This window comes from Engystomops pustulosus, chromosome 5 (genome assembly GCF_040894005.1).
Source record: "Engystomops pustulosus chromosome 5, aEngPut4.maternal, whole genome shotgun sequence".
In the NCBI taxonomy this organism is placed as follows: Eukaryota; Metazoa; Chordata; class Amphibia; order Anura; family Leptodactylidae; genus Engystomops; species Engystomops pustulosus.
This window is the reverse complement of record NC_092415.1, coordinates 137501241-137513769: the sequence shown is the minus strand read 5'-3', so window position 1 is coordinate 137513769 and position 12529 is coordinate 137501241. Positions and strand designations below refer to the sequence as shown.

At 43.8% G+C, this 12529-nt stretch overlaps 1 protein-coding gene across 4 annotated transcripts in view; it reads right to left on the bottom strand.

Moving 5' to 3' along the window:
• TERT (telomerase reverse transcriptase) overlaps window positions 1–12529 on the bottom strand; it is an 83036-nt gene that overhangs the window by 18811 nt on the left and 51696 nt on the right. The gene's annotated exons all lie outside the window — the stretch shown is intronic.

Below are 12529 nucleotides of genomic sequence, written 5' to 3'. Positions count from 1 at the left end.
AGTGTGTTTTATCACTTAATAGAGAGTATCTCACACCTGCTTTTTTAACCTCTAAACTACTAGGTCCCTCAGATAGGCCATGCAATAGTGAATTACTCACTCACCGGTAATTCTGTTTACATTAGTCCACCATGACGGCCCATCTGGAGGATTCCCCTTGACCTCTGCAGGGACAGGAAGAGGTTAGAAGGACCCCTCCCACATCCTCCCGCCAGTGACTACAAAATAACCAAGCTGAGGAAGATGTTATAAGTTTTATTTAGTATGTTTTGATCACATACAATTATTTGACCCTGTGAAGTCAAAGCAAACAAAGAAAAAATTTGGGGGGGGGGGGGCGGGGAGAATATATAGGCTGTCATGGTGGACTAATGGAAACAGAATTACCAGTGAGTAACTAATTCACTATTTCCACTTCTTCCCCCATGATGGCCAACCTGAAGACTTGCAAGATGAATAGTCCCCATTTTTAGGGAGGAATTACAGCCTGTAAAACTTTTTTGCCAAAGGATAAGTCCTTTGAGAGTGGCAAGTCTAAACAAATAATGGGGTACAATTACTAAGGGTCCGCGGACCGCATTTTCGTCAGGTTTCCCGACTTTTTCCATTTTGTGCCGCATTTAACTGGGGTTTTTGGCGCACGCAATCAGATTTAGGCATAATTGCGCCGACATAAATTGGGAGAGTGGCCGCCGGACAACCCGACAGATTTGGACTAAGCGCGGGATTTAACATTCAAAATTGTGTTGCAAGCCATGTACTTGCATGCACCGGGAAGACTATGGTGAACTCCGGCGGACCTGAGCAGGGAAGCGACGCACGATCTTGGTGAATAACGGCAGCTCCGAATCCTCGTTGGACAACACACCTCGGGGATCGGGACGGAACGGGTAAGTAAATGTGCCCTATTGTTTTGAGAAGGTGGATGAGGTAGCCCAGATTGCAGCCTTGCAGACCTGTTCCAGCAAAGCTCCTCTTTTTTCTGCCCAAGACGTAGACACGGCTCGAGTTGAATGTGCTCTCAACCCTGAAGGTACTGGAGTCTTTTGAATAACATACCAAGAAAATATTGCCATTTTCAGACATCTGGCTATAGTTGCCTTATACTCCTTCCTCTCATTGTTCTTTCCCTGGAATTGAATCATTAGGTAAGAGTCAACATGCCAAGTCTCAGTCACCTGTAGGTATCTTATAACTGTGTGCCTTACATCCAATGAGTGCCATTCTTGTTCTCACAGAAGGATGGTAGTGTGATTTAATGGTTCTTGTGGAAATCTGAGACCACCTTTGGAACAAATTCAGGTCTAACATAAGAATAGATAAAGCTTTCAGCTCGCCAAACCTCCTGGCCAAGGTGATAACCATCAAATTAGTAGTTTTTAAGGTTAAATTCTTAATGCTCAAAATTTCCATTGGTTCAAACGGCTATTTGACTACAGCGTTGAGTATCGATGAGTTTTCTTAAGAATCTGGTTTTATTCTATAGGCTGCAGAGATAAATCTTTTGACCCACCCGTGCTCGATGAGAGGTTGATCAAAGAAGGTGCTGAGAACTGAAACCTGGACCTTCAAAGTGCTGGTAGATAACCCCAATTCTAGTCCTTTTTAAAGAAAGTAAATATTTGGGTTAGATTGAAATGGAGGTTTAGCTCTACAGAAGGAAGTAACCTTCTTCCATATTTTATGTAAGATCGCAAATGTGACTGGTTTCCTAGTTGCCTTCAGGGTTTTTATGACACTGGAGGAGAGTCCCTGCGATCTTAGGTATTCGGATTCAAGATCCATGCTGATAATTGTAGTCTTCCTGGTTCCAGGTGTTGAATCGGACCCTACTGCAGAAGGTCCCTTAGCACCAGCAAGATCACTGGATCATTTTCAACAGTGGATACCAGCTCTTTTTAGGCCATTTCAGACATATGAAGATTGTCTTTGTCTTGGTATATTTTCTCTCTAGCAATCTGGGGAATAAGGGTGGGGGGGGGGCATAGGCAAGAGGAGTTTGTCCCAGGAATGAAAGTATGCGTCCATATGTTCTCTGGTCTCCTCTTTACCCAGCGAAAAGTAGTGCTGACATTTGGAATTTTTCTTTGTAGCGAATAGGCCTATCTGGGGAGTACCCTATAGTGATGTTAGAGAGTGAATGCTTTCCCAATTTAGACACCACTCGTTTATATGTATTTCTTTACGGCTGAGGAAGTCCACCAAGTTTGCCTGCCCAGGAAAATATTTCTTGAATCAGGGATGCTAGAGATGGGGATTGAGTGTCTTCATGTCTTTTTAGATAAGACACTGTTGTGGTGTTGTCTGATAGTGATGATGGGCCAGGTGAGTGGTGTTGGAACTTAGAGTTTCCTAAACTGCACGTTGTTCCCCGGTAGTTTGAAGACCTCCTGCCAACTGTTTCTGATCATGAACCCTGAACAAAGTGAGGGAACACCGCTACCCAACCCGTCTGACTCGCGTCCTTGTGAACTGTGATGCATGGATTGTTTTCCCAAAACACACCTCTTCTTAGATTTATTTCCTCTAGTCACCATAAAAGATCCTCCTTGACTGTAGAAGGGATGTTGACTTTTTTGTCTAACCTTTACGATTTCCTGTTCCAGTACCATATGATCCACCTTTGGAGTATCTGGGTGTTGGCTTGGCACGAGGACACCAAAGGGATGCATGCTGAGTCCCAGGATCTTCATGGCATCTCTGACTGAGATACAGAAGTTCAGAAGATAATCTTGTATCGGATGCGATTCCTTTTTTCCGATTCCATTCGAAATTTTCTGTAGATGATAAACCTGTTGAGGCGTTCCCATTTGGCTTTTTTACCAAGAAGAGAGAAGAATAAATCCTTTATTCCTGTTCACCAAGAGCAAGAAAAATTAACAAAGATTACATTTCTTGACAGATGAGAGGCAGATGACATGGAATAAGGAGGAGACACAGAGGAAGATGGGTAAATTATATTTTGTATCCTTGGTTCACAATATTTAAGACCCAGGTGTTTGATGTAATTTCTAGCCATTTTTCCCTGAAGCCTAGAAGTCTTCCTCTTACTGTGGTGTCACTGTTTTTTATTCATATTCTGGTCTGCTGGGGCGGAGAAGATAAACCCTTCCCCTTTACCTCCTTTCAGGTAGCTCCAGTGACCCCTTTTCCCTTTGTGTCCTTGGAACTCTTGAAGTCACGAAAGGGCTGCTTTCTGGTTGAGGGTTTGTTCTCTGGAAAACCTTTTTTCTTATCCGAAGCTCTTTCAAGTATTGTGTCAAGCTCTGGTCCAAATACAAATTCACCCGTAAAAGGAATATTACATCATTTAGGTTTTTGAGCGGATGTCACCGCCCCATTGTTTTAACCAGAGTGCCCATCTTGATGCATTTGTTAATGCTCCTTCTTTATAGGAAAAACTGATCCCTTCTGCCACCAAGAAGGCTGTAGCGGACTTCGGGAGGGGAAAATTTTGAAGTATGATTCCTCTCTGTGTTCGTTCCCTGATATGGGTTTCTAGTTCACCCAACCAGTGTAGTAGAGTTCTAGCTGCTAGTGTAGCTTATAAATTTGACTTCAGGTCAAAGATCAAAAGTGACCTGTACATCCACTTTTGGGCAGGAATCCCATAATTTCGATTCTTCTGGTTCAAAAGATCAGCCTCTTTGAATTTTTTTGAGATTAGGATTCTTTTCTCTGGATCTCTCCATTCTTCTGACACTAGCTCCCTCAGAATGTCATTTAAAGGAAATACTCCCTGATACTTTGGTTTTAAGTCTCCAAGTAATTCGTCCTCCTTGGATTTTGCCAGTATAACATCCTCACTCTCCAATGTTTGTCTCATTGCTTTTAATAGATTGTCAAGCTCCTCCAGCTGAAAAACCTTGAATCTGTGGTTTTTACGGCATCTTGAGGGTCCTCAGGCTTTTCACCTTCCACCACAGAGCATGACAGTGTTTCAGAGTCATTATCTTCTTCAAATACTGCAGATTCTATATTCAATCTTGGTCTTCTACTTGGCAGAGCTTTAGCTGTGGCCGCAGAAATAGAGGAGACAACCTTTTCTTCCATAAACCATTTTAGCTCATCCAGAAAGGATGTTTTTTCTTCACGTATGAAGTTATCAATACATACTTTATATATGGGCTTTTATATGAATCAGACATACAGTAAAAACACATGTTACATCTCTTAGTTTTGCTAAGTTTTCAGCTTTTTCAAATTTGTCAGGTTTGTTTGCCCCCCCCCCCTATTCTCTTTGCCTTTCCCCTTAGACGCCTGGTCCTTGTCCTAAAAGGCAAATATAGGATATTCAAAACCCAAAAATTCATTATAACAATGAAAAACTACCACAGACACCCACTTACATAGACTGGTGCGCGTAAGGGAATCGGGTCTGCCTCAACCACCATAGCCAAGACTGTAGCAGCACGGAGCAGTCAGAACGGCGTCACCACTAACACGGAGACCTCAGATCATAGTGACTCGCCCGCTTTAAATACCTTTATGGGGAGCCCATCCCCCTCTGTAGAAGCCTCAGCATCCTTTCCTGCTCCCAGTAGTGCCTTCAGAGCTCCACTTCCAGTCGCGACCGGAAGCCGTCATTGGGACCTCGGGCGCGCCAGGAAAATGGGAATTATTCTCACCGTTAATTCGGTTTCCATTAGTCCACCATGACGGCCCCACTTGGAGGATGACCCCTTGACCTCTGTAGGGACAGGAAGCAGAGAAGTTAAATACCCCACCCCCGGCATCCATACTCCAGTGACTACCAAATAACTACACCGGCAGCGGATGCAACTTTTTTATTGTATGTTAAATCACACACAACTTTTCCATAAAGTACAGTATAATATACATGGGTGGGAATATATATGGGCCGTCATGGTGGACTAATGGAAACCGAATTAACGGTGAGAATAATTCCCATTTTCCATTGCGTCCCCCATGACGGCCCCACTTGGAGACATAACAAATTAATTTTTTCAGGGAGGGACAACAGCTTGAAGTACTTTTCTGCCAAATGCTAGTTCTTTTGTACTCTGTAGGTCTAACCTATAGTGTTTTACAAACGTCATTTGACTAGACCATGTTGCTGCCCTACAAATTTCATTAATGGAAGCTCCCCTTTTTTCGGCCCATGAGGTTGCCATGGCCCGTGTGGAATGAGCTCTAATTGTTCCAGGTATAGACATATTTTGAGCTACATAGGCATTTTTAATGACAGTTTTGATCCATCTCGCTATAGTGGATTTTGAAGCTCTCGTGCCTTTGTTTTTCCCGCTAAACTGTAGAAGGATATTTGAGTCCCTTCGCCATTGCCTTGTTGTTTCTAGGTAGAAGAGAAGAATCCTTCTGACATCAAGGGAGTGCCATTCTTCTTCCTTCGGAGTTTTCGGATTTCGACAGAATGTAGGTAAGATAATCTCCTGGCTTAGATGGAAGCTAGAGGACACCTTGGGAATAAAATTTTTATCAAGCATTAGTGTTATTCTATCTTCAGATACTTTCAGGTATGGTTCTTTGATAGATAATGCCTGGATTTCTCCTAGACGCCTGGCTGATGTTATGGCAATAAGAAAGGTTAATTTGAGCGTCAATTCTTTAATATTTTTTGAGTCTAATGGCTCAAATGGAGGACCGGTAAGATAATTTAGGACAACAGATAAGTCCCAACTTGGGACAGCTATTCTTACGGTAGGTTTTAGTCGGGAAGTAGCTCTTATAAATCTCCTTACCCATTGGTGATCCGCTAGAGGACTATCGAAGAAGGCACTCAACGCAGATATCTGGACCTTCAAAGAGCTGGTCTTCAGGCCCTTGTCAAACCCTGCTTGGAGGAAATCCAATACCAGGAAATATTGGGAGAGTTCTGGTTAGGAATCTCAGGTCCACAGAATGTTACAAACTTATTCCATATGCGGAAGTAAATAGCCTGAGTGACAGGTTTCCGACTCGCCTTTAAGGTGGAGATGACCTTGTGGGACAAGCCCTTGGTTTTTAGCAATTCCCTTTCAGGATCCATGCTGATAATTGGAGAGCCTGGGGATTTGGATGCAGAAGTGGTCCCTGGAATAGTAGGTCCGCACGAGGAGGGAGGTGAATAGGCTCTTCCAGAGATAGCCTCCTGAGTGATGGAAACCATACCCTCTTTGGCCAGTAGGGCACTACGAGGATTACTTTTGCCTTCTCTCTTTGGATCTTCTGAATCACTCTGGAGATTACTGGTATTGGTGGGAAGGCATACATCAGTGCCGCATTCCAGGGATGTCTGAACGCATCTAGTTGGCTCATAGGTGTTGAATTGTCTAGCGAGAAGAAAAACTTTGTCTTCGCATTTGTGCGGGTAGCGAATAGATCTATTTTTGGAACACCCCATTTTAGGGTTAGATGTTTGAAGATCTCGTTGTTCAGGCACCATTCGTTCTGGTTGATGGTCTTCCTGCTTAGGTAGTCTGCTACCGTGTTTTCTTCTCCTTTCAGATGGACTGCAGATAGGGATAATATGTTCTGTTCTGACCAACTGAAGATCTTTTCTGATAGAAGAAGAAGATCCAAATTCTTTGTGCCCCCCTGGTGGCGTAGATATGCCACTGTGGTGACATTGTCTGAGTATATTCTTAAATGATGGGATTTCATTAAATCTCCGCTGACTTTCATGGTTTCCCACACTGCTCTCAACTCCCGGTAATTGGAAGAACGTTTTTGTATGGATAGAGGCCATTTCCCTTGAAGAAGGGATCCTTCGAAGTTTGCCCCCCATCCAGACCGGCTTGCATCTGTCTGGAGTGACCGCAAGGGCCATGGGTGCCAGGCTATCCCTTTTTGTAGGTTCTCTTGATGTGTCCACCAGGCTAAAGCTTCTTTGACCTTTGCAGGGATCTCTATCTTCCAATCTAGATGAGTCGGATCTTTGTCCCATACTAATAGGAGCCAACTTTGTAATCTGCGGGTATGAAACTGACTCCACTGTACTGCTTGGATACATGCCGTCAGTTGCCCTAATAACTTCATCACCTCTCTTATGGAACAGTTGACTCTGTTCTGAAATAATTCTACTTCTTGACAAAGTTTTGATACTTTTCCCTGAGGAAGGAAGGACATCTGGAGTGATGAATTTAGAGAAATCCCCAGGAACGTAATAACCCTGCTGGGATTCAGATTTGATTTTTCCCAATTTATGATCCAACCCAACTGTTTGAGGGTGGTAATTGTGAAATCTCTGTGATGTATTAGCTCTTGTTCGGATCTTGCCACAATTAGTAGATCGTCCAGATATGGGATTACGATTATCCTTTTTGTTCTTAAGAAGGCAACTATTTCGATGATAATCTTCGAGAATGTCCTGGGAGCTGAGGATATTCCGAAGGGAAGTGCCTTGTACTGGAAATGACTTATGATGCCCTCTGGGTTGAGGACCGCAACCTTGAGAAATTTTTGGGATGCTAGATGTATTGGCACGTGATAATAGGCATCTTGCAAGTCTGGGGGAATCTGGGTGATCGCCGAGTTCACAGTCTCCATTTTGAATTTTCTGTATAGGATGTATTGATTCAGGTCTTTCAGGTTGCATATCATCCTGAATGTCCCGTTGGTTTTTTTTATTAGGAATAATGGGGAATAGTGACCTTCCCATATTTCTGATTCTGGAACCGGAACGATGACATCCAGATTCAATAACTTCTGAATTTCCGACCATAACTGAAGAGCAAGCTCTGGAGACGGTTGTCTGGTGAGGAAGAATCTTTGGGGAGGAAGAGATGTAATTTCCAGCCTGTATCCCTCTTCCAACATCGATAAAATCCATGGATTCTGTGTAATTTTTATCCAATGTTGGTGAAATTTCAGGAGTCTTCCCCCCACTCTGGCGTCATTTCCTAAATGATGGGGTGGTATTGCTGGAACTAAGGAGGAACCCCCTTCCTCTACCCCCCTTCGGGTAGCTCCATTTCCCCTGCTTTCCTTTCCCTCTATAGGGAAATCTCTTTTCTTTCTGGTCCCGAAAGGGCTGCTTCTTCTGAGTTGTTTTTGCCTCCGGAAAGCCCTTCTTCCTATCGGCTGCCTTTTCAAGAATGGTATCCAATTCTTGTCCAAATAGGTATTCCCCTTGGAATGGAAGGCCACACAGTTTAGATTTTGACCTGAAGTCTCCTGTCCACTGTCTTAGCCACAGTGTTCTCCTTGCCGAATTGGAAAGTGCTCCTTCTTTGGCGCTAAACCTTACACCTTCCGCTGAGGCGTCCGCAACAAAGGCTGCTGCTGATTTAAGTACAGGAATTGTTTCTAAGAGAATTTCTCTCGGTGTTCCATCCTTGATGTGATTTTCTAGCTCAGATAGCCAGTAAAAAAGGGTACGAGAGACTGACGTAGTGGCGATGTTCGATTTAAGATTCCACATAGACGATTCCCATGTCTTTTTCAGCAGGCTGTCTGCTTTGCGGTCCATGGGATCTTTGAGCTGAATAGAGTCTTCAAAGGGGAGATCGGTCTTTTTCGCAATTTTTGTGACCTGGACATCTACCTTAGGAAAGGAATTCCAGATCTTTGATTCTTCTTCCCCAAAGGATAGACGACTCTTAAACTCTCTTGATATAGAAATTCTATTTTCTGGTTCTCTCCATTCCTCAAGGATTAGATCCTTCAGGGTCTTATTTATCGGAAAGACGCGTCTCTTTTTAGCCTTAAGGATCCCAAAGAGCTCATCCTGAATAGATGTTGGTTCTTCAACCTCTCCAATCTTTAGGGTGTCTCTCATGGCTTTTAATAGAGGATCTAAATCCTCGGACATAAACAGGTATTTGGATTCCATTTTTACTGCTGATGTAGATGGAATTGAATCTAGATCTAAGGAGTCCTTAACCGAACCCTCTAGTGATTCTATATCGGACTCTGACTGATATTCAACTCTCTGTCTTTTTTGTACAGGTTCCTGAGGTATTAGGTTAGTTAGAGATGAAGCTAACGAACACTGAACCTCCCCTTTTATAAAAGTCCGCATTTCGTCCATAAAGGATGACTTTTCCTCTTTCAAGAGGCTATCAATACAGTCCTTGCAAACTGCTTTTTTATAATCGTTAGACAATTTGTAAAAGCACATGTTGCATCGACGGGAGGTAATTTTTCTTTTCCCCGCATCTTTGGGAGGTGGATCTTTAGATTCTCTATGCTTCTCCTTCTCTTTCGGTTCCTACCAACAGAGAAGGAGAACAGTTTTACTATCTAAGAATAGTAATACTAAAACTTTAGGCATAAATAAATTTGTGTATGTTAGGATATGACCCACAGTAACACTTAGATACCCCGAAACCACTCACAGGAGCTATAGGCGGGGGATCTATAGACACAGCATCCATAGCACAAGATTCCACGTTGCCAATGGTAAAAAACGGCACCTATGTGTACACATATATATATTTAGCATATTTCAAATAAACGTCATATATATATATATATATATATATATATATATATATATATATATATATATATATATAATGGACTGCTGTTCATACTTGCCTTGGACACACAAGATCGTGAGGTAAGGCAAAATTTTGGCCCAATATGGTGGTGCCTGAAAAATATACAGCCCATATATAATACTGAGTCATTGTATATTAAATGTCTCAGGCCGAGTTTACAATGAAAATACCTTAATAGACCGCAGTGGAGGATATGGTGCGCCGGAATACAGGAGCATTAGACCTCAGATCATTGTGCGTCCCCGCCAGCTTTAAATCTTACCGCTCCACGCGCCTGTTTCCGGACCGTGCGACAGATTACCTCACTTCCGGTGCGCCACCGGAAGTTGTCACTGGCGGCCGTGTCAGGCACGCCGCCGCCATTTTGTTGAAGTCCGGGTGTCGTTAACCTCACGGGGTCGCGGACAGAGCCGGAACTACCGGCCCCACATGCCGACAAGGGAAGGGTCGTATGCACCGATCGCTGTCCTGGACCGGAGGGGTAAGAGGATGATCCCCGCGCCACACATGCTCCCCTCTCACTGTCCCTCTTGGATGGAAGGATCAGAGGAGAGATCTTCTCCACAACCTGCCCTGTGTAGGGACAGGAAGACACTGGAGTATGGATGCCGGGGGTGGGGTATTTAACTTCTCTGCTTCCTGTCCCTACAGAGGTCAAGGGGTCATCCTCCAAGTGGGGCCGTCATGGGGGACGCAATGGAAATGTAGTTTTTCCAGCTGCCTGTGCATTCAATCTCCGGATCGCGGTGTGGCAGCTGATGAACGGACCGGTGGAAGTCTGCAGGGAGGACCGTTGCTGACCGAGAGCCCCAGCCTGTCTGGGATTTCGTTGCTGAGGACGGCATGGCACATAAGTATTTTTCTTCGCCCCCTCCTGGAGGAGAGAGAACACCTCTCTTGACCCGACCGTAGTAGTGACAGGAAGAACACTGGTGGGAGGATGTGGGAGGGGTAGTTTTAACATCTCTTCTTCCTGTTCCTGCAGAGGTTGAGGGCATCTCCAGGTGGGCCGTCATGGGGGATGAAGTGGAAATATAATTTCTAGCATTCCTGCTAGCATTAAAATTGGCGCAGAGAATCTTATTTTGAGAAGCATTAAAACCGAATTTATGTAAAATAAGAAATTAATTAATGTTGTGGGAGGTGGTAGCTTCCCTTTAAAGGGAACCGGTCAATAGAAGCTTACATAATAAACCACAAACAGTATGTTGTCAAGCAGCCGAACACCTTCCAAATCATATTCCTTTCATGACCAGTGTGGCGACATCATCCAGAAAATCTACTTGGAAATGAAATGTAAATTTGATAAAAGTCAAAGAGGCAAAGATTTTAACACTAAAGTCAAGATCTCTCTTCCTTAGAAACCCTGCTATACCTATAACTGATGCTCCTGCATCCAGAGACATCACTAACCGGATTTCCTGAAGTCCGATGTATGATGCATGATGATACAACCAAATTTACCGCTCACTTCAAAGTTGATTTTCTATATGATGTCACCACACTGGGCCATGAAAGAAACAAAAACTAGAAGGTGTTACTATGCTTGACAATATTCTGGTAGTGGTTTAAGAGGCCAATTGCTGAAGACAGGTTCCCTTTCAAAAGTATATGGAAAGTGTCAGAAACTGAGCCCTCCCTGTGCACGGCAAGTGTGTATGTGGTTTTATACAGCAGATGCAAGTGTTCTGCTGTATGATCAAGGAGGAAATGCTTGCTCTTTCTTCTGAATAATACTGGTTCTGAGATACCTGTAAGTATTTCAGACTTCAATATCTTTATATTGTGTCTGAGGTGGATTTCCGCTCTAGATTCCTGGTGTTAAAATTGTGGTGAATATGTTTCTAGAGAAGGAGCTTTTTTTTAGTAAAGCCTCACTTGCATGTATGGATTTATGGCAATATTCATTATCCATAATATGCTAGTCCCAAAGAAGAGGCACTGGACAAAGAGGGAGCATTTAAAGAGAAACTTCGATTTGTCAACATTATTAAAGGGGTTGTCCGAGTTTTGATAAAAAAATACATGTGGCCGGGAGCGGGCTGACTAAAACAATAAAGCTGTACTTACCTTCCGGTGCCCTCCGGTATCAGCTTCCGGCCGGACACGACAACCTTCCGGCCCCCATACACAATGCTGTGTATAGGGACGGATAGGCCGTACCCGGCCACTGCTGGCTGGAAGCTGAATGAAGCGCTGCTCCGGCGGCCATGTTTGTTTACATGGCGCCCGGACCGGAGCGACAGCAGCGCTGGATACGGGAGGGCACCGGGAGGTAAGTACAGCTTTATTATTTTAGTCAGCCCGCTCCCGGCCACAAATATATATTTTTTTTAAACTCGGACAACCCCTTTAACTACATTATAGCAGAAGAGTGAAAAAAGATATGCAGACAGAGTTCAGAGTTTAAGTCGGCATAATCCACGAAACTAAAGTTTGTATTATTTTTTTAGTGAAAGCAACATGGAACCAATGGTGTGCTCTTACAACTTTTACCTCTAGGAATAAAGAGTCCTAGTAACTATCTGACACCCTTCATTTAGCTAAAAATTGTTTCCCTCAGAGCTATAAACTAGCCTGGTATCTAGGGAGCAAGTCATGGGTGTGGTTGGATGTCATGTGACCAGGGTGACCTTATCACAGGTCATTTAGCCTCTTAACTGTACTCCATGCACATATTTGACCACATAAAAAATCACAGCATGGCTGCATGGGCTTCTACTCCTCTCAAGCAGGCTGCTGTGATTTCATGTGATAATATATGCTGTGATTTCATGAGATATATGCTTGGTGTAAAGTTTTCTAATGTTTAAGGGGTTATCCAAGGTTAATAAACAGTGACGGGCTGGGGCGGGCTTTTTAAAAATAATAAACGTGTACTCACCTCCTCCGGCGCTGCTGATGTCCCACACCACAGTCCTTCTGATCCGCGCCAGAAGCTCCCAACACCATCTCCCAGCGCCCTACAATGCTGAGAGATAGGGAGGGATGAGAGTGGCTGGCCACATCGGGTGGCTGAAAGCTCCCTGTGCGTGGCTTCTGTGCTCCTGTAAACATACAGGGGGACG